We start from the raw sequence: 6,000 nt of genomic DNA on the forward strand, positions 1-6,000 counted from the left end.
CTAGCCTGCAAATATTTACAGACACAAGTAACTTTATTCATGCAGGTAGCCTCATTGACGTTGCAAATTTTCAGGTTCAGCAAGTCGACGGAAATCAAGGAATACAAATCTTCATCGGGACAATAAAGTCTTCCAACTAAAAGAAGCATGAGGTATGCCTCGCAAATGAAAATCCAGAGCGCAAAAGAAAGATGTTTAATAAAAGACACGATTGTTACTTTACACTTTCACCCATCCTGAAGGGACAGCTACATTCTGACAAGGGATAGTCAGAATCAAACTTCTGAATGTGACTTCTGCTAAGTAAGGGACTGTACAGCTATGGAAGTGGTCTACTTTTGAAAGCTGTCAGATCAAACTGTGACCAAATGCACAGAACAGTTTTATTTGCCCACATCTCATTTCATCCTAATTGTTGATGAGAGAGGGAAAAAACATTTCCTGGGTTTTACTTGTTTCATCATTATTATTTTATCTCAACTTAAAAAACAGACCAACAAAAGACTCCTAATGATTTCAATAATATTTCAGAGAATCAGTAACAGCACCAGCTTTTAAAAGAAATTATTCATGTTAGTGAATCCAACTTGAGAACTGATTGATAAGATGGAAGGAGTCAGACTAGCATTCATACAGAATCTACAGATCTAGATTAAGGGAAAAGACTGAGGTTCAGGTCAATTCTAACTATTTCCAAACTAGATCAATTACCTTTAGGCCCAGTCCTGCAGCCCTTAATCACATGAGTTATCTTATTGGTCACATGCATCCGACGAAGTGGGTATTCACCCATGAAAGCTCATGCTCCTATATGTCTATTAGTCTATAAGGTGCCACAGGACTCTTTACTGCTTATGGGTCCAGATTCTCAGCTTTTGTTGATTTGTCATCACTCCCTTGACTTGAGTGGAAATACACCAGTTGATGCCAGCTGATGATCTTATCCATGGACTTCAGTTTGTGTATCATTCTCCTCTAACTTACATCAGTTTTACACTCTTGTACCTCAGGTGACTTCACAGTTACCAATGGAAGTGAGAGGAAAATCAGGCCCACTAAAGTTAATGTAGCATGCAGCAAGATCGGCCATTTACTTATTATTACTAGACTATCTCTGGAATTTGGAGTGTCTTTTTAGATAGTCTGATAAGGCCTCCCTGTTTGGGGTGTAATTTGTACGTGCAAAAGGGAAGGTCACCTTCTTGAACATTTATCCTGTAGGTTAATTTTTTCCAGTGCCAAAGGAGTACAAAAAAAGAAGAAAGAAAAAGAAAACAAATGACTCCACAAATCAGATTGCTGCGTTGTTGGCCTGGGTAGAATTTCACTGTAAAGAATATCCATATAGTTCCTCAGTTTATTAGTGGGAACTAACCATTTTGTCCCTTAATGTATCTAAGCACTAAGAGGGAAAACATAGTTGAATCTCTGAATAGAAACTAGCAGGTCAATGTTTGAAGTTTTATGAGGCCATTGATTATAAGATTGATAAGGGTTAGCAAATGGAGCCTGGACCAGCTTTGTCCACAGGAGCAGAAGCTTTTATGCAAGGGACTGAAGCAGAGTAAGGAGATTGTGTTTACAGTGCTTCTGATTACTAGGCAGGGAATGGTAAGGGCAAATCTGAAATCTCCTCTCTTGTTGAAAGTCGCTGTGTAGGGTGGAGCTTCTCTAATGCTGCCCTACCAGTGACCTTAACTTAGCCAGAGAAAACCTATTTCTCTAGGGTGAAGAGTAATTCAGATTCCATGTTAACTGAGCCCTGACCTTCCCCTTGACAGAGATGGATGCCAAACTGTGCTAATTGTGTGTGGCGGTTTTGTGTTTGAATCTGCACGTCAAGCACTAACCTGGGATTAGCAAACTCATTTCCCTCTCAGGTTTTGCTTGATCCATTGTACCTGAGACACCTGCCATTTTAGTCACTGACTTCCTAGAACGTATGGGGGCAACATCTTCCCTTCTGCCCTCATCTCCATGTACCACCAGGAAGACTGAGTGTCACTGAGCCTTAAACACACACACACACACACAGTTGTAACTGGCAGGGATCCATGGGTAAGGGAACCTACACCATTTCAAACTAAGCAGTTGGGTAAGACTAGGAGAGCACAGGATCACTGAGGGTGACATTACTGTATAGGAAAAAGCAGAGTACAAAAGACAGAAGTTGATATTCCTTTAAGATGTGTGCGTAGATACGTATTTACTGTCTATAGATATAGACACTGATTTTATTTATAAAGAGATGGAGACCTGCAAACTGACATATATAAATATATAGGAGAAAAAAGAAAGGGAGGGAAGTGAGTTAGTGCTGTTGAAAGTGAGGGCCGGTTAGGATGTATTGATCTTAGACCAAAGGCCTGGGAGGTGCTCAGCATCTTTAACTCCCCTTCTTGGCCATTCCTATACACAAGAGATCAGCAAGCTCAGCTGTTCGCAGACCTTGTTCAGCGCCTGGCTGTATCAGCTCCATAGTTTAGGGAAGTATTGTTACTATTACTGACCCTCAACTATTACTATTAACTATTATTGACGTCTCTTCTCTCATGTCCCCCTGTTCTCTGTCTCAGTGCATAGAATCCTCTCCACTCCTCACCTTACCGATTCTTTTGCTCTTTCTTTCAACTTCATAGTTTCTATTGTGTTGGCCCCTGAGCTTGGAACATCCTACTCCTCTTCATTCCACCAAGTGTCCTCTCTGGTTTTCTAATTCCTCCTTAAAACACATCTTTCCAAGCCATCCCTCCTCTCTTCTTGGCACTAATCCCCCGCCCCCCTTCTTGAATTGTGCCCTTTGTCTTCTTGTGTCTTATGTAGTTTGGAAGCTCTTTGGGGCAGGGAACAGCTCCTGTCCGTGTTTGCAAAGTGCCGAGAACACTTATGGGTATCAGATAAATATGTTTAAAAACAATTAAATAATTAGATAAAAAACTAACCATGTTCAAGTCTTATTCTTTTGGTCTGCTCTGTGCCTTTCCCATTCCTGCTCTAAAAAGAGAGGCACGTTCTAGTGATTTGAGCAAGCAATGGGTACTAGGAAATCTTATGTTCTAATCTTCATTCTGACTCCTTCTGTGGTCCAAGCTAAGTCATATGACCTCTCTGCGTCTCTATTGTACTTTCTCTTCTAAGATCAGCTTCTCCCTTCCAGACAAAAATGGGGGTTAAACTGGGGTAGAAACGCTATTATATAGCAACACAGAATAGAGGCAGGTGAGTAGTTTGTCACAATAGTCAACAAAAAAATCCCCGCAGGCCCAGATCTGCTGAAAACTGACTTTTTGTGTTGTTTTGTTTTTGCTTGTTTTTATTTAGGAGTTTCTGTTGGTTGGTTGGTTTGGGGCTAAAAAATGGAAATTTTTGTTTTTTCCAAGGAATAATTAAAAACAATTCAATGAAAGAAAACAATTATGGTGAAAACTTTTGTTCTGTCAAAAACCCACTTTTCCATTGAAAATATATTTTGACCAGCCCTATAGTGAAGGGTGGAATTGATTGATAAGTCTATAAAGCACCAGCTGGGAACATATGTCATTACAGGGAGGATGAAAGCTGAGCAATCATAAGATACGTCTGGATCAAATTGCTGTCCTCCGGACTTGAACTTGCTCAACCTTCCTGCTTCCCTTTCATCTTCCCCCTTTCTTGCAGTTCAGGGACTGTGATTGGTATTAGCATTAGCCAATAACTGTTCTGTGTTCGAATCTTTACAGCTTACTTGTCTTTTCCCTCAGCTATGATGCATCATATTTATGATGCATTAATGGCCTCTGCATCAATATTTTAATAATAGAAATTGGTCACCTACGAAAACATCTGTGGTTTAATGTTCTTGCATATCCTGAATAAACAGCTAATAAGCAAAAGTTAAATGTCATTTTCACTGCTTATAGCAATCTCCAGTGTTTAGTTCTCTACTCTTCTATTTACAAGGTGCTACACAGAGATTTACCCCTGATAAAACCAGCTGATGCGAATGACCTCCATCTCCCACTTCACATCACTGAAAATGCAAAGGTGAATGTTGGGTGGTTTTTGCTTTCATAATTTGTATAAACACACGGTGAATCCTGGTCCAATTGCAATCAATGCCAAAACTCTCATTGGCTTCGGTGGGGCCATGATTTGAACCACAGGGTACACATTTGCTTGTAGCATGGTATCATGCCAATGAGATGTGACCCTTACAAGATATTTTTTTTTCCCTTTTCTATGGTGGCTCGCATGGGAGAGCAAAATAAAAAAAAACAGGAGGAATTATGAAGAAGGGAGTTTCGACTCATGATTGGTAACTTCAAAAGATCCAGAGGTTTGGCTGAGCTGAGCAGCAAAGTGTTTAGCCAGCAATCTGTGGCCTGAAATGAGGCTATCTCGTGCAAAGAGAGCATCTTGGGACATTGCCTGTACTACATCGCTGTAGCTAGGTTAGGAATAATGCAAGAGCAAATTTGTTCACAGGATGTTGGGAATCCCAACTTTCTCTCCACCTGAAAACTGCATGAGCCTCTAAAGTCATTAGACTTCAGCTATCCCAATCACCACTCCTGAGCAGGACATCATGGTCATGAATATGGAACCGAAGACCTCCTGCTCTAAAACACAGGTCCTTGACTGTACTGAAGGAGCTTCGTGCCCAGTTATAATCTCTGTGACCCCTTCAGCCATATTTATCATCACACACAGTTGAGCTGGTTGGCCTGATAGCCAGTAGAAGGGGCAGTGTTAACAAGTACAGTGCAGTCAGCACGTGACAAGAATGCCTGGCAATTAAAAACAAACAAAAAAAAAACTTCTGATCTGGAAGGTTCAGGATTGTTTTATTTCAAGATTTTGGTCAGAGTTAGAGATGGGTCAAATACAATGGAAAAAAATTAAAACAATGCACTGATTTTATTTATTTATGTTTGTTTATTTGTTCTCTTTCTTACCCTCCCCCACATTTCAATTTTTTAATTGAAGGAAAAGAACTGTTGACATTCAAAAGATTTCAGCCATCTCCGAGCTGGTCATTACATGCAAAAAAAAAAAAATGGAGAAGATTTTGTTAGCAATAACTTTATTTTTGTTTTTTTTCCATCAAAATTTGACATTTTGATGAAATATTTAGTTCAAAAATCAAATTTTGAAAAATTCCCAGCAGCTTCGAAGCTTTAACATTTAGAGCAGTCCTTATTTTAGACATATGGAACTGTTACAAATACAGATTAGCCAGGTAGCTATAGATAGAATAGCAATAGATTAAATGAGAATTTATTGATGCCTTTTTGATTATCCTTAGAGATGACCTTATTTTATCCCTCTCTCACTTCTGTCAGCACCTAAGAAGCTTGATCCAACTTCATTTTATACCAAAATGCTGTAAAACAAGATCAACTACTTTTGAAAATCCTGGTGTCGCTATCCAGCACATCTCTCTAACCATAGGCACACATCACAACAGGGAGCCACTTTCAGGTAGGGTTTAATAACTTTCCACACTACCTATAAATGGAGGCACCTTTCGTAATTTACTTCTTGCCTTTAGCTGGACTACTCATCCAGTGAAAAATAACCACTAGCAGAGGACATTTGCAGTTACAAAGGTGAGCAAAGTCTCATTAAGTGCTCTCCAGTTTATGGCTTCATTTCTGTAACAGAAGAGGTACATTTTGTAGTGGTACTTGAGCCCAACCACTGCAGAGTCAGTTAATTTACAATCAAGCAGCAGGAGCTGTAAATATGTTACTGCGCTCCAATTTGGAATATGCATTTAGATGAGATATACCATCCCTGCTTTTGAACCAGACTCTGCGTTTTGGAAAGGTTAAGCGGCAACCTGCCCAGACTCTCAGGGCAAATACAGCAGCACACTGTTCAGTCATAACATACATAGGGTATGTCTACACTACCCACCGGATCGGCCGGTAGGGATCGATCTATCGGGGCTCGATGTATCGTGTCTTGTCTAGACGCGATACATCGATCCCCGAACAAGCTCCCCATCGACTCCGGAAC

The sequence above is a fragment of the Mauremys reevesii genome, linkage group 15 (genome assembly GCF_016161935.1).
Source record: "Mauremys reevesii isolate NIE-2019 linkage group 15, ASM1616193v1, whole genome shotgun sequence".
Lineage (NCBI taxonomy): Eukaryota > Metazoa > Chordata > Testudines > Geoemydidae > Mauremys > Mauremys reevesii.